We start from the raw sequence: 22,637 nt of genomic DNA on the forward strand, positions 1-22,637 counted from the left end.
AGGAAGAAGCATTCTGCTACAGAGAATAAAGAATGGGTTGTGACTGCATCTGTCGAATGGTGCTGACGGTCCAACTTTGTGTTTTTAGAAGCTATAAAATGATGGATTGCCTCTTGCTAAGAAGCACAGAAGGCGTTGCTCTTACTGAGAAGCTGAATATTAAATTCATTAAAATTAATTAATTGTGCATTGAACTTGAAGTCAAGAAAAGCAGCAACTTATGATTTGCTCATGTGCCCTTCAAATATAATGGGCAAAACTTTAGCCGTTGTTGGTGCTGCTGTTTATTCAGTCTGATATTCCATACTAATATTTGTTTTGTTTTGTTTTTTATTTTTGTACTGTTGATTATTTTCTCATCCTCATTTTTCAGGCACTGCCTGGAAAACGCCCCGTGCTTGACATTTCATTTTTTTTTTTTGTCACGCACAGATGCTGAGCCGAAGAATCAGCCTCCCAACAGGCACGAATTGCTTTCGTGAGTCTTATCAGATCTGATGTTCTCAAGAATTGTTTTGACAAGAAGTGCATCTCCTGCCCTGTTTCTCTTCTTTCTTCCACAAGCGTACTCGTCGAGCATCTTTCTTGTGAAGAAAGCTTGATTCTGTCATATTGTGTATCCGAACAACTAAGCTAAAAGGCTAGTGCCTCCACTTTAGTGCACAGGGGTCTTTGTAAATGCATGGAATGGGAAGTGAGAAAGTGCTTTTGTTTTAGGACTCACGCAAACCTTTACTGTCCTGTCATTCGCACACATTTTGCCTTAGCGTGACCTCTAATTAAGTACCCTGGGTATTTTTAACCCTCTGGTTCTGCTCGCTTGGCTGTCAAAAATGACCGCAAAAATTCAGTGGAATGAATGTACTATATTTTAGTGTGATAATGTTTTTATTTAGTATTTAGTATTTTTAGGGGATTTAATGCTACTAAATTATATTTATGCAGTAGTTATAATCCATTCATTACCTGTTATAATCTATTTATTACCATGGTGGTAAATATTGACTGCTTTACAGCACAGACTTGGTCTTTTTTTAAAGAAGGCACTTGGCAGATTATTGTTGTTAAGTGAAAAAAGTTAAGTTACATATAAGTTTACTGTTATAAAAAATGCTCAAAATACTATTTTCACATTTTATATGACATATTTCCCACAACGTTTTAATTATAAAAATCAAAGCCAAACATCTAAACAAGTTGTGTTCCGAATTTGAGGTTGACATTTAAAAAACTGAGCTTTCAGAAAGATTTTATTTGGGTGCAGTTCCAAACGTGTGACCTATTATTATTATTATTTATTTATTTTTTTTCTGGGCCATTAAACCTTTTTGAATCATGTCCATGATTTTTTTTTTTTTTTGTGTTCACATAGTAAGTGCCAAAACCTTTACCAAGTTTTGTACCATTCTGATGAAGTAAAAAATTCTGAAAAAGCAAAACGTAAAAATCTTCAGTCAAAAATGACCAAAGAGTGCTAAAGCTGTTGATGACTTCACTGGCCGTTGACAATGAGTGCAATGTTTAAAAATGAAAAGGATCTTTCAGGACCCTTTTAAATTCTGTTCCATTCAGTTGCACTACATCTAGCTGTTCACACAATGTGATCGCCCTCTAAACCTCTCCAGAGTGTTAATCGCTGCCCTGGACTCAAAGTCACTGTGTGCAGTGGAGGTTGTTAACCTTTGGGGAGGGATGCGTAGATGTCGCTGGAGATTTTTTTGCACTGTATGTTATTTATGGTATATTTTGAAAGAGTTTTGTAGCCCTAGGTTAGACCTAGTAAACATGCAATGTCTCTTGTGCTGCATATGAAAATATACATGAAATGTTGGCTACATTAGGTACAAAGGTGAATTCAGGGTAAATGGCAGTTTGCATTAAAACCCAGTGGTGATAAAACTGGGATGAAATGCAAGCTTTCAATTATATTAATAGCTTGACTGCAACAGAATGGAGCAAAATACAGGGGTCTAAAAACACATTATTCAGAGGTGCACTCAGAAAAGGTTCTGTCACTCACTTCAATTTTTTGAATCACTAAAAGGTTCCAAACGAAACCTTTCATTTTAAAAGAGACTTATAGGGCTTCTTTATTGATATGAAATACTTATTTATTTATTATTTATTACAACCTAAAATATATATATTTCATTTTTAGCCTGGAGAACTCTTTTTCTAAAAAGTTTCTTTTATACAGGGCTCAACTATAAAGTCTTGTTGTTGAGGTCAGTGTGTGAGAGTTTTAGACCAGAGCTGCTTTTCCATTGAAAAGTTTACATTCATAGGTCTTGTACATCCAATTTTTATGCCTTGAAAATGTAAACATTTGATTTTCTATGACGTATGTTATTGCAAATTCATTCAATTTCTTGAACATAAAGTATAGATGAATTTTTGGTGAAATTGAAAAAGTCAAAATAAGAATGTGTTGAAAACATTGACGCATTGGCTTGGCATCATACTTCATCGTTTTCCACCAAAAATGTGTTTCCAAAAATAATTTCCAGCTTTTTGGAAAATGTCTGTTTTCTAGAAACTATAGCAAATATTCCCATTTGATACTGTAGCAAAAGATAAAATGCATGATAGCATTTGTGTGAATTTTAAAAAGAAACTGATATTGAGAACTTGGTGAAGGTAGACAGAAGAAAGAAAGATATCAAATTTGCCATCACTCCCTCAGCTGTTGTATTACTGTGAAAAGGGTCAATAATACTAATGATAATAATAAATGTTAGTGAAATAAAAATACTTAACATTTAATATTTTATTTCATATTTCATTTTTTTAAAAAATTATAATGATAAAGAAAATGTTAAAATAAAAAAATAAATATATAAATAAATATAAATTTACGGATAAATTTGTTAAGCCTTAAAAGATAGTTCACCCAAAAGTTCACTCCAACTCACCCAGAAAAAATGTGAATGCAAGATGAATAAAAATGCTATACAAAATACAGTTAATGTACTTTCTTCTTTAAGGTGAATTATATATACTGTATCTTGTATTTGTCGCAACAAGAAGTTATCACGTTCACACCTGTCAGCTGTGATTCTAACTGTCATGATAACTAGAATTCTGCTCAGAGATAATCAGCTCAGTAAAAGAAAGTGCAGAGTTATTTTTGGGGAACGGTGTTGTATTTCATGTCACGTTTTTATTAATCTTGATTTCTCGCAACTTGTGTGCTTTTTCAAGGTGAGTCGGGAGTGAATTGCTGCACAGAAACCAACGGCCAAAGGCAGGATTTTCGGTAAATAATACATTTGTAGGGTAAGGTAGGGTAGCCGATATCGGAAAAGCTAGCATTAGCAGCTTTGAAGGCATAAGATCTCACCCATTAACACTCTCCAAAGCCACGTCTCCTCCAAAACACATGAATGCACACAGGCAGACCAGAGGCTAACCACACAATGAGAGACAGCGTTGGTGGAGAATTGAATGCAATGCTGTCAGATTACCTCATGTCTCATTCATTACAGTACAAAGCGCATCATTTTACAATAATAACACCTTCCACTGCAATAGCGTAATGGAACGCAATGATGACACATCATGTCTGCGTAAACAGGGTGCGCAAAGGTATGCAAATACGTTGACAAGCAGGTAGGACAATCTATTATAGCCCTCGGACCGAAGGATATGATTGGATGAACATTTTATGGTCCTACGCCTTCCACAGATGATATAAATACATTTAGACCACTTAACTTAGCGATAGCTCTCAGGATGTGAAGAGACTTTTTAACTAGCATTACAAAAAATGTTTTTGAAACGAATCACCTTCCATGCCTTTAAATTCCAGTTTGTTTTTTTCCAATCCCTATCGTATGCCCTCAGAAGTATACAACACATGTTGCATTGGACCATTCTGTGATAATTTTGCGTCTTTATTCACTGCCATTATATGGACTAGAGCGTGCCAAACATTTCTGTAAATTTCCCCTTTTGCGGTCTGAAAAAGAAGGAAGTGCATATGGCATTAGAACAACACAAAGTGACAAAAATGCAGACTTAATTTTCATTTTTGGGAGATTCATCCCTTTAATATAGAAAAAACGCCTACAGTATTGATGCTATCTGATGAGTTAGACAAGTATACTCTTAAATCTGTCACTGTATCCAATCACAGAATAAAAACAGCAATAAATTGTGATCAGTGTGAAACGTTTTGAAGTTTTCCAGTCTATCATTGATGACGATTCATCTTCATACTCATCCCTAATTAAAATCTCACAGGTCAGAGAGCTGCATTTGGAAAACGAGTCACTTGATTTCACCTCAAATGACTGTTGTGAGCAGTTAGTGACTGGACTGTGGCCTCAGTCAGGAGACACATCAATAATTAATCAGGAAAAGAAGTGTTTTGCTCTAGTTAGAGAGATTGCCACTGTACTTTCACTGACCCGCTGAACCGGGATGTGGCACATCTCTCGGTGAGAGCTCTGTTTAAATACACGCTTATCTGTCATGCTTTTAATCTGGGCCCCAGCAGGTACCATCTTCATCTCCTCCGTCTCTCTCATGCCACCAAAGATGACAATCTGACAAATTTTAAATGCGACGTTCTTTGAAATGAGCACACTCTCAGAGGAGCGAGGTCTATAGCAATCTATTCAGCTCCTCCCATTCTGCCTCCTCTGCCAGCACTACAACTCAATCATTGAGCGATGCACTGCGGGAGTTTAAATATGAATGGACAGATTCAGGTTGTGTAGAACAGCACTTCAGGGTTAAACGCAACAATTTGTGCTGCGCCACGCTGATGCACTAATGCGGCAGAAATTGCTTCAGAGCCTTGGCTTTGTCCGTTCTCTCACAGAGTTACTGTGTTTCTTCACAAATTAAAGAGAAAACAACCTTGATACTGAGTTTGAAAGTTCCCCGGGGGCTGAATGAATCGCCTCACCTGGGTTCGTGGGGGGTGGAGAGGCTTTAGGGGTGCGATTCAGTAATTTGTTGCATAAGCCTGGTCTGTTGTTTGAGAAAATGAGAACAGAGGGAATTTGTTAACATACTGAATATCACATTACCCAGTGGACACTGTTTATATAATCCTTAAGCACTAGGGGTTTAATTAGGTGAGAATTATATCATATTGTGCCTAATTTTCAGATTAGGGTCACAGTTAGGAAACATGTAATAAACATATAATAATATAGGAAATATCTATCTATCTATCTATCTATCTATCTATCTATCTATCTATCTATCTATCTATCTATCTATCTATCTGTCTATCTATCTATCTATCTATCTATCTATCTATCTATCTATCTATCTATCTATCTATCTATCTATCTATCTATCTATCTATCTATCTATTGCTCTGTCTGTCTATCTATCTATCTATCTATCTATCTATCTATCTATCTATCTATCTATCTATCTATCTATCTATCTATCTATCTATCTATCTATCTATCTGTCTATCTATCTATCTATCTATCTGTCTGTCTGTCTGTCTGTCTGTCTGTCGTTCTTTCATTCTATCTGTTGTTCTATCATACTAACTTTCAAACTATCTATATCCATTTTATATATATTTATATTGTATATAATATAAATTCAATATTTTATACCTATGTCATACCCATGTCATTATACTCACACTCACGCGCGCACACGTGAACACACACACACACACACACACACACACACATTTGTACATGTAAACATCTATCGATCTTTCTTTCTGTCTTTCTTTAATATTATATCTATCTACATAGTTTTACATTTGTTTGTTTTTTATATATTTATATTACACATTTACTAATCAAAATACTTTGTTAATATTTATAATTCATAAATATTTATAATGCTTTGAGCTAAAGGTTTATCAGCATTGATTAGTGTAGTTGTGTTTTAGCAGCAGCAGAAGTCTTGGTGTTCACCTGCAGCTCTGATCTTTGCCTTCCACATTATGATTCAAAAGTGATGTGACAGTTTGTTCAAGCAAAAATTAATTATTCAGTGGGATGACAGCGTACAATGTGAGTCAAATAGAGAAGGTCAACAGAGACCTGAATATGACTCTAGTAAAAGATTAAAAGAAAAACCAGGTTTTATTTCACATGCAATGTGAAATTTTAACTTTTCGATACCAAAAAAGTCATTCTGTATGACTTGTGTGCTATATTCAAAGTCTTATAAAAGCTTTGTGCAATGAACAAACCATAATTTACCAGCGAGTCATCATTCACTGACAGTTTTTCCCTCTAGTGCACTATTAGCTTAGGAACTGTTGCAATGGGATCATTGAGTAGAAGATTTTCGTTTTGGAAGTTGTCTGACATAAAATGTGTTCATTATTTGACAGGTGTAGTGCTACAAGGAGTGATAGATGTGATATTATTTATCAATGAGCCAACTCTACCTGTTCAGTACTGCCTGTGTGGGCACTGGCTAGACGCCATGCGAGGAAAAAGCGACATAACCTCTTAGTAGAAGCTAGAAAGATGATGCCAGCCTACAGACATTACAATGGTAAATGATAAAGACCAGTGTGAAGACTATATATATGAAAACATTTTTACTGCATTCACAATTTTTTTTTTTGCCACAAATAAGCTAAAATTATGTTGAAGGAAACTGCAGGAAATGCACATTATTTTCTTGTATATATCTAGTTTTTTTTTCTTTTTTTGTTTCTTGTGCATATTCTTTGCATACCAAAAATATCAACATGTACAGAAATATATACAGTATCTATTTTTTTCTTATTTTATATACAATATACTGTTACATATTTTTATTTTATATATTATTTTCAAAAAGTCAATGAGTTTGCAACACTGAAAATATTTTATCTACATTACAATTATTAGGCCTATTATTCATTTTTTTCCCCTGAAAAACTTGCATTCAGAATGCACTAGGAAATAAATGGTTGATAAGTGTTTTGCATCATTGCTACTGCTATATTGTTTATTTTACCACATTATTTTTACCCTGTCAGCATCCAGGACCAGAACTATCCACATAATAAAAATAATTTTGGGATTACTACTTTTTGTCAACCTCGCAGTTAATGTCCTTGTCCTTCATCATGGTCCATCAAAAGCAGCTAATGTATTTAGAGCTGATTCTGCAGCTAATCCTTATGAGAAGCCATTAAGAAGCTTCATTCAAACAATCAGTGATAAATGACTCACTAGTAAATTGTTTTGCTGAGGTGAAGCTGTGTAAACACTGTTTCAGTACACAAATGCACGAGCGAGCGCGTCTCTCACACAAACAATTCAGTAATTAAACAACGTTAACATCTCGCTGCCGGCAAACACGCTGATCCGCATTCAAAGGGGACCGAGCGAATCTGGAATAATTGATCAAAGACGGCCCTGGGTGCTGGCGTGCAGGAGACAGAGGCTCACATCATGCACACGTTCAATTTTTGATAATGCACAGATAGTAACACAGATTTTGAATGGAACGATTCCCAAAGCTGTGCCGTAATGGTGTCTGAAGAGTATCCCATGTGACATTTAGCCTCAGAAGTGCAACCCGCCCTGAGCGCTGCTGAGACAGTCTGACAGACCTCACATCTGTGGGAGAAAGTTTGAAGTGTACTGTAAGCGCTGTGCAAGGTTGTTCAACTTAAATTGGTTGAAATGTACAGCTGTGTTTTCTGACTCATTCTGAACTTGATGACACACATTCTTTGAGAAAGTAAGGAATATCAACACCTTTTGTTACAGTTTTACATCTGGAAGCGTTTAATTTTGTCTGTTATACAAAAAATCAACTGAGAGTTGACTCTTCGAAGTTCAGTTTTTCCTTCAAAAAACATTTCAATAAATTCACCATTAATTGGACTATTTATAATACATGCGTTCAGGAAAAATGTCCTTGTAGTGACAAGGGAACTTATTTAACATCTGAAAAATGTTGTTATTTTTTGTACCCAAAAAGCACATTGCTCAGCATGACTGTTTTTCTCATGCTGAGAGTCTTCCGCAGGTTTCTGGGAAAGCGGCACACATCAGACTAATGCGTTTGTGCGTCTGCAACACAAACTAAGCAGGACTTAAGTAGGACAGCGTGAAGCAGGCTTTCAGTAAAAAGTTGTAGAGTGCGCTCATGTTTCACTCTTTCCCTTTTTTATGTGTTACCAAGCAGGGTAGATCTGAGCAAGGACACACAGGAGGTGTCCCGAGGATACTCTTTGGACTTTTAGATGGAAGAGAAAGCTGGTGGGTTCAAGGAAGAACCAGAAGCTCATTACAGAAAAACAAACCATTAAACCATAAAAACTGTTGCAGAATATCAATGTGATCTTATTAGTAATCGTAAGTTTTCGTATTGTGTGTAAAATGTGATTCTAAGCCCACTTACGTTCTCATATGTTTCCACTGACACTGAAGTGTACATTATTTTGCAGACAGCATCTAAATGCTAATGTATATATATATTTTTTTTACTATTTTAGTTGCTATTTGCACTAACTCCACCCACCAAACATGTGATTGGGCTAGTCGACACTACAAAAGACGGCTGTCAAACATCAGCTCCAGTGCCACAGATGGTATAGTGTGTACCACAGTCATTTTGGTGCAATCAACCCGAGTTCGAACCCGCCTTTTGCCAAACTTTTTTTTCTCCCTTTCAAATCTCATATCTCAAATCTCATCGGAAAGGCATGCACTTTAAATAAAAATGAAGAAATCGGGTAGGGTAAGGGTAGGTGTTAGGAGGGCTTTATTGTCCCATAAGGTCGCATCCATTTAATAATTTAAGTTAAAATTATAATTTACACTTAATATGTTATTACCTAGTGTAAATAGCATATCGCTAAAAAATACTGCTATTTTCACTTAGTGTTAATAGCATCTTCATGCAAATAGCTGCTGCCATACTTTTACTCTGTGACAGATTAGTCAATTCAACAATTTCAATGAAAATGGTGCAAGACATAGGACTGCTTTCAGAAATCTAGTGCTGTCAAACGATTAGTCGCGATTAATCGCATCCAAAATAAAAGTTTGTGTTTACGTAATATATGTGTGTACTGTGTATATTTATTATGAATATATAAATACACACACACACACACACACACACCAACATGCATGTATATGTTTAAGAAAAATATGTTACGTTTATATATTAAATATATTTATATATGATATAAATTACATGAATATAAATATATACATGTAAATATTTTCAAAATATATGCTGTATGTGTGTGTATTTATATAGACATAATAAATAGACACAATACACAAAATTTGTTTAAAATATGCCTCAAGTGGCATAAAGGGCTTTAACATCCCTGTTTGTTTAAAGTAGCCTACATCATGCCCAATAGATGTGTATAATTTTATGTCTTTAATCATGCACAATAGAAGTCAGTAATAATAATTGTTGGAATTTTTGTAAATATTCTTTTAGAAAATGTGAGAAAAGATTCTTCAGATTTGGCCTATTTATCATCAGCTTAAAGGTTTCAAAATATCTTCATGAGGAGCAGTTAGCGAACAATCCCAAAATGAATGGGACCCCTGGGGTCAGAAGGTGATTGGGTTTATGATGAAGAGAGAAGCGTCAAATGCTGAAATTAAATTTGTGTGACAAGCTAAATTAAGGATGACTTTGAATTTTTCCCTTTGCTTTGCTTGTCCTCCGGTCATCGAGTTAATGGGAAATAAAACTACTGAACATTACAAAAAAGCAAAATGTTTTATATTCAAGCAAAGACCCGCTTGACCTTTGAGTGATACAATCAGATGTATGTGAAGGAGCTGTGAAGATGAGAGAAAAGACTCCAAACTGGAGGTAATTGTATTCCACTGCTTATTTGCTATGCATGGCTGGATGGATTCAAAGAGGTGCATTAAAGCATTAAAATGCCATAACTAGAGCCGGTGTTCAGTGCTGCACAGCTGGTGTCGACTGCCTCTGCAGGGAGCTTCTTAAGATACTCATTCATTAACAGCCATTTCACATCTTTAGTGACAAATATTATAATACCTAGAACAACATTATGATTATATTTCTGGTGGTGATTTGCCACATCTATCATTAGTAGCATGCATTTCAAACAACACAGGACAGACAAAAACACACCACAGGCTGTTGGATATGTCAACACTTAAGCATCATCACAAGCCAAAATGCTAATTTTCAACGCAATTATGAGTGTAATATTGATTTCATGCAACACTTCTGAAAACAAAAAGTCAATATCAAGTAACTTCAGACAACATTTAGCCAGTTATTAACATGCATATATTACAGTTTTTCTCAGTTGCTTTGGTACATTTCTCAGATCAGAAATGAAATTCTCAAAACTACTTGTTCAACCTCCACATCATCTAGTCACTTGTGCACATCATAAAAGCAGTTTCTCATTCTTTTGAACAAGTTGCGATTGCTTTGGTGCATTTATGCAATTGATTATGTACATTTGTCTGCGGTTTCCTACATTTTCAGTTACTATTGTCATGTTGCTCAAAATGTATTATATAGTTCTCTGTGCTATAGTCTTACCCTTCAAAACCTCAAGTCATTAGTTCATCATATAAGTCATTACATGCAAAATGGTTGAACAAGTTGTCATAATATGTCAAGCATATTTCTATACATTTCCATTAGACTTTTTTTTTTCTTTCTAAATCTGTCCTGAACTGGTAAATTGCTCCCAGGTGAATCTTGACTTTCTCTAACGAAGGTGCATCTCATGAACCATCAACTGGCAAGTATATATATAGCCGGAGCACAAAACAATGTTACAATGTCTGACAATGGAAGGACAAGGAATTGGACGGGGTCAACAGCCAGAGAGAAGAAGAGGAAGAGGAAGAGGAAGAGGAAGAGGAGTGAGGCTGCGTGGTGGAGGAGTTGGGAGGCAAAACAGAGGAAGAGGCAGAAGAGGCCGAGGACATATGCGTGTTCCTGATGAGATAAGAGCCACACTTGTAGACCACGTTCTCAATCATGGGCTTACAATGGCCGAGGCTGGTCGAAGGGTGCAGCCAAATGTTGGGAGAACAACTGTGTCCTCAATCATTCAGACTTTTCGTCAACAAAACAGGTATGTAATCTAACAATAGGCACTGTACTGTAATACTGTATACTTTCTGTAATGCTTCAGTATTACAGTATTCCACTTGCATTTTACAATACAAGTGGATTTAATTAGAATATCATCAAAAAGTTCATTTATTTCACTAATTCCATTCAAAAAGTGAAACTTGTATGTTATATTCATTCATTACACACAGACTGATATATTTCAAATGTTTATTTCTTTTAATTTTGATGATTAGAGCTTACAGCTCATGAAAGTCAAAAATCAGTATCTCAAAATATTAGAATATTACTTAAGACCAATACAAAGAAAGGATTTTTAGAAATCTTGGCCAACTGAAAAGTATGAAAATGAAAAGTATGAGCATGTACAGCACTCAATACTTAGTTGGGGCTCCTTTTGCCTGAATTACTGCAGCAATGCGGCGTGGCATGGAGTCGATCAGTCTGTGGCACTGCTCAGGTGTTATGAGAGCCCAGGTTGCTCTGATAGTGGCCTTCAGCTCACCTGCATTGTTGGGTCTGGTGTCTCTCATCTTCCTCTTGACAATACCCCATAGATTCTCTATGGGGTTCAGGTCAGGCGAGTTTGCTGGCCAATCAAGCACAGTAACACTATGGTCATTGAACCAGCTTTTGGTACCTTTGGCAGTGTGGGCAGGTGCCAAGTCCTGCTGGAAAATTAAATCAGCATCTCCATAAAGCTTGTCAGCAGAAGGAAGCATGAAGTGCTCTAAAATTTCCTGGTAGATGACTGCGGACATCAGAAAACACAGTGGACCAACACCAGCAGATGACATGGCAGCCCAAATCATCACCGACTGTGGAAACTTCACACTGGACTTCAAGCAACATGGATTCTGTGCCTCTCCACTCTTCCTTCAGACTCTGGGACCTTGATTTCCAAATGAAATGTAAAATTTACTTTCATCTGAAAAGAGGACTTTGGACCACTGAGCAGCAGTCCAGTTCTTTTTCTCCACAGCCCAGGTAAGATGCTTCTGACGTTGTCTCTGGTTCAGAAGTGGCTTGGTAGCCCTTTTTCTGAAGATGTCTGAGCGTGGTGACTCTTGATGCGCTGACTCCAGCTTCAGTCCACTCCTTGTGAAGCTCTCCCAAGTGTTTGAATCGGCTTTGCTTGACTGTATTCTCAAGCTTGCAGTCATCCCTGTTGCTTGTGCACCTTTTCCTACCCAAATTCTTCCTTCCAGTCAACTTTGCATTTAATATGCTTTGATACAGCACTCTGTAAACAGCCACACCTTTCAGTAATGACCTTCTGTGACTTACCCTCTTTGTGGAGGGTGTCAATATTCGTCTTCTGGATCATTGCCAAGTCAGCAGTCTTCCCCATTATTGTGGTTTCAAAGAACAAGAGATACCCAGAATTTATGCTGTAGGGATGGTCATTTATTCAAACTCAAATGTAAATATTCTAATATTTTTAGATACTGATTTTTGACTTTCATGAGCTGTAAGCTCTAATCATCAAAATTAAAAGAAATAAACATTTGAAATATATCAGTCTGTGTGCAATGAATGAATATAATATACAAGTTTCACTTTTTGAATGGAATTAGTGAAATAAATGAACTTTTTGATGATATTCTAATTATATGACCAGCACCTGTATACTTTAAACAGTGACATTTTATCTGACTCAATTTTGTGTTTTCATTACTATATTTTTTCCACATAGGACTGCAAGACAACTTCACAGGGGTGGCAGAGGGCCCCTTTTCACACCTGAACAGGAGGAGGCTATTTGCACCATGGTTGTAGAAAACAATGCCATAAGACTAAGGGAGATAAAGAGTGCCATTATAGAGGACAACAACATCTTTGAAAACATCCAAACAGTCAGCATCTCAACCATTGACAGGGTGCTGAAAAGACACCAAATGAATATGAAGCAGCTGTACACTGTTCCATTTGAAAGAAATGGTGAAAGAGTGAAGGAGCTGCGCTACCAGTATGTACAGGTAAAACATGTATGAGAATGCAGCAACAGTACCTCACAGTAAACAGTACAACATCATATAGTGATATACAGTACAGTAAGTGTGACCTTTACACATTTGCTATGGCTGTAGAAAAGAAGATGCAATATGTGCTGTCTACATTTGATGTAACTGTATCTTGGTCAAAATGAAAATGCATATAATTCATAAAACTCATTTTGTGTCTTCTGGATATAGCGTATAATGGAACTGGAAGCAAGTGAACCACCGCACAGCTTCATCTACATGGATGAGGCTGGCTTCAACCTAACGAAACGCAGAAGGAGTGGTCGAAATATCATCGGCCACAGAGCTACAGTTGATGTGTCAGGCCAACGGGGCGGGAACATAACCATGGGTGCTGCTATCTCTGAGAATGGCGTGCTAACACATATTCCCATTATTGGGCCATACAATACAGAGCATCTTGTCACCTTTTTAGACACTCTCTACAGGGATCTCATCCCTGAACAAGAGAGGGGTCAGATTGGAGATGACCTGCCAAAGTACGGAATTTTTCTCTGCATGGAGGTGGAAAGTATATGATCGCCAGCCACAAACACAGATGACCCTTCTGGCTGCCATGGATGCAGCATGTGATGACATCACAGCAGACGCCTGCAGAGGCTGGATAAGACACTCTAAAAGATTCTTTCCACGCTGCATCGCAAGAGAAGATATTCGTTGTGATGTGGATGAGAATTTGTGGCCCAACAGACAGGAACGTCAGGAGGTGTAGGAAGACTGCACTGTAATTCCTACAGCACTGCATGTACAGTTTTCCCTAAGGAGATTGTCCGATGTTCACATTTCTACTTTTTTTTTTGTTTCTTTGTGCTATGTAGTGCTGTCTTTTCTTTTCTGTATCGCAATGACACGGTCTGTCAACAGATTACAGTACAAACAGTAAAAGCGTAAATGTGAATCTTGTCCAGTCTCTTTCAATCAATATCCTACATACAGTAATGTGTAAATGTGTACGTTTGAAATGGATATATGGCATACATGAAAAGTGCAGCATTCTGCATTTCAATACAGTAACTGTCATTCAAACTGTTGCAATAGTTTACATCAGAACATCCCTCCAGAGTACACTGTTATATTGACAACATGACTAAGCAATTTGACTGTCTTGTCCGTACACAATGACACAAGGACTTGTCATTCTGATGGCACTGACATGTTCATTGACACAGATATTTATTTTTGAGAGATGAAATAAGTATTTTGAGCAAGAGACTGGCTTTTGCAGGTAATCCATGGTGTTTTGCTATTTGTACAAGTCGTTTTGAGAAATGCACTTACTGTTTTGCAAATAGTAAGGATGATTCGAGAAATGCACCAAAGCGACTGAGAAAAACTGAAATAATTTGATAAAAGTCTAAACTGAAAATGGACTCACCCTCAGGCCATCCAAGATGTAGTTCTTTCTTAATTGAAACACTTTTGGAGAAATTTTATCATTACATCATTTGCTCACCAATGGATCCTCTGCAGTGATGGGGGTGCCGTCAGAATCAGAGTCCAAACAGCTGATAAATACATCATAATAATCCACAAGTAATTCATATGACTCCAGTCTATCTAACATCTTGTGAAGTGAAATTAAGTTGTTTTAACTTTTTAACTATATAATAATGCTTCCTCCAGTGAAAAAGCCCATTCCCTGTTGTCCAAATTCATATTTGTTTAGGCCTGTTTTGGACTGTTTTGGTGTTTGATCTGTGCATATTTCTCTCCTGATTCAGATGAGATGACTTTTTCACTACAGTAATATTATCAATAGAGGACTGATATCTGGAAGCATTGGTTTAAAATTGAAAATGTCTTTATGATGACTTTGTTTATTACAAACATGCAGCTTTTGGTTTCTCAAGACATTAAAGGGATACTCCACCCCAAAATGCTAATTTGGTCATTAATCACTTACCACCATGTCGTTCCAAACCCGTAAAAGCTTCGTTCGTCCTCAGAACACAATTTAAGATATTTTGGATGAAAACCGGGAGGCTTGTGACTGTCCCATTGACTGCCAAGTAATTATCACTGTCAAGGCACAAAAACATCGCCAAAAAAGTCCATCTGCCATCAGTGGTTCAATCTGAATTTTATGAAGCAACGAGAATACTTTTTGTATGCAAAGAAAATAAAAATAACGACATTTATTCAGCAATTCATCTCCTCTCTGTCTCTCTGTGTCAGCGTAGCGCTATTTTGAAAAGCATCCGATGGACGCAAAGTGCGTACGCTATTCTCTGTCATCAGTAACGCATGGATACGTATTGTACGTTTATTTACGCTTTGATTTGAACATAAACAGCGTATCATGCGTTACTGATGACAGAGAATAGCGTACACACTTTGCGTCCATCGGATGCTTTTCAAATTGGCGCTACGCTGACACAGAGAGACAGAGAGGACTATTTTGACGTTGTTTTTTTTGTTATACTTTTCTGTGCCTTGACCGTGTTATTTACTTGGCAGTCAATGGGACAGTCACAAGCCTCCCGGTTTTCATCCAAAATATCTTAAATTGTGTTCCGAGGACGAACAAAGCTTTTACGGGTTTGGAACGACATGGGGGTAAATGATTAATGACAAAATTTGCATTTTGGGGTGGAGTAACACTTTAATTGATGGACTGGACTCATGTCGATTATGTGTGGATTATTGTGATGTTTTTATCAGCTGTTCGGCTCACTGCAGAGGATCCATTGGTCAACTAATGCTACATTTCTCCAAATTCATTCTGACGAAGAAACAAACCCATCTACATCTTGGATGGTCTGAAGTTGAGGACAATTTCCGCAAATTTTCATTTTCAGGTGAACTATTTCTTTAAGAGACACCACAGAGGCACTATAGCTTGACTAATAAACAGAGTCTGGGTGCTACTGGTGATTTTTCTGCTGAGGTGAGAGATTCGTGCTAATGACATGTGAGAGAGGCAATTATTACTTTGCTTCTCCATGACACATTCATTTATAGGTGTTAACATTTTTTTTTTCATAATTAACGATGACTATTTATATACTTCTAGTGATGCAGCCAGTACTTTTAAAAACACAGTGCAACCCCTGGATGGATCTTCTTCACTTTTAGTTTCTTGTGAGCTTTGATGTTGAGTATGATGTCACATCCTGTTTGACGAACAGAATGATCTCTTTATATACATTCTTCCCTCTCTCCTGTGGTCTTGTCAGAGATAAAAGTCGACAGCACTTGAGGAATGTGATCTATAAGAGGCCCGTCTGCTAGACTGAATCAGCGTTGTCAGCTCTGATGGAAAGGTGCAGTTAAAGGTCTTGAGAACTGGCCAACTGCAGCTCGTGAGGATGTCTCATTTATTTTGACACTCCTCCAATCCTCTGGTTGAGTCAGGGACAGTCTAATTTTGGAATTGTCTCCTGGCATGTTTATTAAAACGTGTGTTTTACGCACCATAAATTCACAATGGTTGTTAAACATTTATCTTGTCACAAACAGTGTCTATAATGTGCATAAACAAGCTTGGCTGTAGGCTAATCGGCACTGCAGAATATTTCCGAACGCAAGCGCACATTTATCCCAATTCCCTACAGCATCATTTGTGTGATTGCTTTATTTTGTCCTAATCATTTCTACGAATTTGCTAATCTTTATTTGATCTTTTGTCAGTGCACAACCCACTGGGAATGAATATTAACACAAACAATGTGCATATGCCTTCGGTTACATTTTGACCTTAGATCGTGTTTTCTTGCTAGAATGCACAAGGGCCCATGAGCAAAGTATGAGTAACAGATATGATTAGACATTTTAAAATCCTAATTTAAAAAATCAGGAAGGGAAATCTGCTTTTTCTTGCTGTAATTGCATTTGAAAATGAAAACAAAAATATAACTTAACTACAGTGGTCACAATAACAACTTTTTTATTATTATTTATTTATTTATTTTTTCATTTTATTACATTGGAAAGCCGATTTACAGTTTAATTTCATTTCTGGGCCATCACCCAATGGGCTTAATAAATGAGGCCAATGCAAATATTAACATTTCCAGAGTTGCAAAAGCCAGTTTATTTGTCATGAAACTGTCAGTGAACTCAGTTCTTTTTTTTTTTTCATGCAAATTATGAATATGGACAGAGTGAACAGATAAACAGAAAAAATAAATATATATATATATATATATATATATAAATGCAATTAACTTAAATTTATGACTCATCCAGTTTCAAGTATCTAAAAAAAGCATTCCATGTTCTGTGCAATGATTTGGAGGATTGTTCTAATGCTTATGCTCAGACAGGTGTCCAGGATTAACCTACAGTCGTCTTGACCTGTGCTAGTGAGACAATCATGATTCACAGCTGTACAATTATCACACCTACACCAGTGAATGTGTTATTAAACTGGCTGACCTTTCATTACTATTGTGTTAATCATTCACATCCATATTATAATGCTTAATTTCTCTTTGTATGATGAAAGTTCAAATGAATACCATCACAAATGCTTTGTTGCAAAACTTAGTGAGCAGAAACAGCATATTAAGGCGTCATAAGTTACTCTCTCAACACAAAAGCAAGAGCAAGGTTAGGCATTTTGGAGGAATGTTTCATCCAAAAATGGCTGTTATGTTATTCATTCATGTGACTGAAAACCTGTGAATATTTTTTTTTTTTTTTTGGTGGAACTCAAAGGGAAAAATTCTGTGCTTGATTTTTTTTTCTATGCAAGTAAAATGAATTCAGAGCTATCAAACTCTTTCAAAAAAGGACATCATGTACTGTAATATATTAAAACTAGTTATTCACTTCCAAGCCTTCTGAAATGTAAGTCATTATTTGCATCTAGAGAAGATGTGTGAATATTAATTGGTTACCGTTGCAAGATCAAATAATTGTCAGTGAGTCACACTTCAGGACCAGATCCATTTGAATGAGTTGTTAAACTGGATGAACAAATGATCAATTTACAAATCAATCATGGGTACTTCTTTCACGGGCGCAACACGCTAAGGAAGCGCTAGGGTCGAGGTCAAGATTTTTCAGTAAATAACAAATATTTAGGTCTGTGTCTGGCACAAAGCTATTTGAATGGATTCAGAAGACAAGTGATCTAAAATGCAATTTTATTCACCTTTCATTATAATTGAAAAAAGAACACAGAGAACAGCTTTCATAATTTGTCCTTGTGTGTTTCACAGAAGAAAAAAGTCTTGGAACGTGTTTGGAATGACAAAATGGTGAATAAATGAAAAAAAAAAAAAAAAAATTGGCTTAAAAAAACAAGTTTTAGCCAAAATCTGCATGCAGAATTTGCGGAGAAATTAATCCGAAAATGCATTATAATGCAGTAGGGCGATGCAAGAGAAATGTTGATGGTAAGTAAACTTATGCAAGAGAAATGTTGATGGTAAGTAAACTTATTTAACTTAGTCAATGAAAATAATGTATAAAAATAGTTATAGTTAAATTGATATTTGTACACTTGTATACACTTTGTATTTTTATGCTTATTAGGTTCACAAAAAAAAAAAATAGTGAAATTTATGATAAACGTTTTACAATACATACACACACACACACACACACACACACACACACACACACACAAATTCAAAATGAACACCTGTAAAAATAAATAAACATATACTAGTCAACATTTGAAGTGGATCAAAACCTTCCATCCATTCCTTTCCAGCCAAAATATCTAAAAATTCTTAAATCAAGAAGGATTTTCTGTTTTCAGAAAAAACAAGTCAAAATTAAGTGAGTTTTTGCTTAGAACAAGTAAAAAAAATCTGCCAATGGGGTAAGCAAAAGAATCTTATTTCAAACAGAAAACAAGATTATTTTTCTTGCCCCATTAGCAGATTATTTTGCTTGTAAGCAAAAAATTCACTTAACTTTGACTTGTTATTTTCTGAAAACAAGACAGTAATTGTTACTTGATGAGGAGGAGCACGATCAGATAATCAGTCTGGCTCAGGTGTAGGACAGCTTTTATGAACTTTTTTTGATCCACTTCAAATGTTGACTACTGTAAATATATCTGGAAAATTCCTTCATAATATTACACTACATTGTGGATTTTTTTCACAGTGTGGATTAAATTTTTTTCATTGTATAGAGTATTAATTTGCCATTAAACAAATTAACAAGTGTTTATAATTTTTACAGTCTTTAAAGTTATGAACATTTTTTACAGTGTATTACACCCTTTTTTGACATCAAACTCAAGTGTTTCTTTTGGAATGCATTTTGAGTGTATTTTTAAAGGATCACTTATGAGATTTCATGACTGTTAGGATGCTGCCTGTGTAGGCAGTAGTCAGCGAGACAGCTCACAAGATTTTGAAGCAGATTTTGCACGACTTAGCCTCTGTTTTTGTTTATGATTGCAGAGGAGTATTCAGGTGGACGGCAGTTAGCTGGCTTCACATCAGTGTTAGTCATGAATCAATGCAGTTTGGCATCGCACAGACCCTTCTTACTGCTTTTCAGATATGCCAGAAATTGTTGTCTTGTCGACTATATCAGGAGCATTCGTTAGTTTCCCCGCAAGCTCCCCTGAAGCGCCGACTACAGACCAGATAAATATCAATAGATTTGATGATACAGTGTTTTGCCTATAGTTTTTGAAGGCCCTGTAATGCAGTTCTTACATTTGCCGTAAATATAGACTCAGTTTTCAATACTACATACCAGTGTGCATCCAGTGGGAAAGTTCTGACATTTCTATAACAGATAAGAACAATTTAAACGATTAAAATGTAATTGATAGGCTGTGAAAGTGAGGAAAGATCCAGGAATCAAAGCAGAGGAGGACATTGATTTCTAGACATCTGAAAAATAGTTTCCTCATTTTAATTGGGTCAAAAAAAGCGTGGGATGAAATGGCTGACCAGTTCAATTAAATGCAGTGGTTCAAAAATATTTTAGTTCTGCTGCTAAATGTCACCTCTGACAAAGTTTGAAAAGTTTTTTAATAAAAAGAAAGAAAGAAGAGTTTATAGCTTTGAGTGCTTGAGCATCACAGGAAAGCAGGTATATGGTATTTTTAGAGCTAGCTTGAAATATCTGTTGGTCACATCAAAAAGAAAACTATGCAAAACAGCTTTGATTCTAGTTTACCCTTCCATCTAACAAGGCGAGAAACCAGTAGTCTTATCACATTCTCTTGTCGCTAAACATATTACCCACATTTCCATGAAATGCCCCTGCGGGAAGCCATGCCTCAGCGACCTTGAGCGGCGTATCACCTCGCTGTAATATCTCATTGATACAACATCCTTACAACAGCGGGAATATTCCTGGAGGTATTACCTGCGCAAATAACATTCAGAGAGCTTGTGATTAGTCTGTTGCCCTCCAGGCCCAGGTAAACTACTTTATACTGGCTGTCATGGACTTGTGCAAATGCATGTGTGTGCTTTAGCTGACACAGGTTGTTATGATGCTTGTCTGTCATGGAAACTAATTCAGTTTTTGTTGGTCTGCAGTATAAATTACTTAAATTGCATTATAAATGATTGTGTGTCTGCTCACAGACTTGCCGTGAGTCCTCAGGACAGTGTGTGCACATTGATACCTTGGTCTTCTGCATGTGTTTTGGATGCTGGTGTGCTTGTGTCTCTGCTAAAAAGTAGAAAGAATGCAGTTTTGACACCATTTACTCTTATTGACCATTATTTTGTTCAAAATTCTTAATATTTTCTTTATTTTTCATTCTGTGGAACACTAAAGGAGATACTTTGCAGGGGTTATAATAACTTTAATTTAGAATTTTGTGCTTATTTTTTTATTTTATTTTAAAATAATCTTCTCAATTTATTATACTTGTTTTTGCTTTTTGTTTAATTTAATTTTCCCATTGTTAGATTTAGTTTTGTTATATATATATATATATATATATATATATATATATATATATGTATATATTTAGATTTTATCATTGAATTATTAATATATTTTAATTAATTAATTAATTTAATACATACATACATACATACATATCTATATCTATCTATCTATCTATCTATCTATCTATCTATCTATATATATATATATATATATATATATATATATATATATATATATATATATATATATATATATAAGCATTTATTTTGTATTTTTATATAAAAATATTTTATATAAAAATAACAAAAATAATTTTGGTATGATTAACAATGGTAAATTTCTGGTCTGCTGTAGTGGCATTTTCATGTTTAATGCAAGAAGGTTATAAGGTTTCAAGTTTCAAAATATGCCATGGATCTAAAACTAAACTTAGTGTGTGGCCATTTTAATTTTATTTGAGTTAATTTGGAGTCATATATTTTAGTATTTTTTGTTTAAATTGTAGTTTAAATTAATTTGTGGCCATTTTCATTTTAGTTAAATAATTTTGTAGTCATTAATTTACTTTTTTTAATTTTTAATTTTTATTTTAGTTTAAATATTTCTCAGTTTTATTTGTTTTCATTTTTATAATATCATATTGTAGATCTAAAACTAAAAGTAATTTGTGGCCTTTTTTATTTTATTTTAATAAAATTTTGGAGTCATGAATTTTAGTATTTTAGTTTAGTTTTTAACTGTATTTTATTTTTTCCCCAGTTTTAATTTAATTTAACACTGCTTTGCAGATTTTACATTAAAAACATAAAAATAGTGCTGTCAAACGATTAATTGCATCCAAAATAAAAGTTTTTGTTTACATGATATATGTATGTGTTATGTGTATATTATTATGTATATATAAATACACACACACACATACAGTATATATTTTGAAATATTTACATGCATATACATTTATATATTTATATGTTCATATTTTATATTATATATATATATATAAATATATTTAATATATAAACAACATCTTTTTCTTAAATATATACAGTACATGCATGTGTTTGTATTTATATATATATATATATATATATAATAAATATACGCAGCACACACACATTATGTAAACAAATTTTTTTACTTTGGATGCGATTAATCGCGATTAATTGTTTGACAGCACTGCATAAAAAAACAAGTGAATGGGTAAAGTAGTTACAAATATCTTGTGTGCTCTATTTAAAAACTTTTTAAATTACACAATAGCTGGGAACAAACCAAAACTTTAGTTATTTCATGAGAATCTTCTCCTGTTGGTGGCCACAAATGACCTTTCTTTTTCAGTAAATAGCTCAAATATCTGCACTTTTTGTGTTCCATAGAAGATTACCGGTTTGGTTTGAGATTCAGGGCAGGTCTGAGGAGCAGTAATTGAAGCAGTCTCAGTGTCTCAGGTGTTTGTGTGAGAACACTTTGTGCTTGTGAGAAAGATTAGACTGAATGTGAAGAAGAAAAGCTGGCCAGCTGACAGTGTGTATTTTCCCATGAGTACTGTGGTGTGAGAGGTCACCGCTCCTCCAGCACTCTCGCTCTCTGAGAGCTGCACGGCTTTGTCAGCAAGACTGTGCTGTTACCGTCACCTGTGACAAGACAATCAGCCTTTCATTTTCCCCTCCAGCTCCCTTCCTCTATTAACCTCCTTTGAGCAAATGAGTCAGCTATGCTGATTTTGCATTAAGCCTGATTGATTGTGTGTGT

Source organism: Onychostoma macrolepis, chromosome 17 (genome assembly GCF_012432095.1).
Source record: "Onychostoma macrolepis isolate SWU-2019 chromosome 17, ASM1243209v1, whole genome shotgun sequence".
NCBI lineage: Eukaryota > Metazoa > Chordata > Actinopteri > Cypriniformes > Cyprinidae > Onychostoma > Onychostoma macrolepis.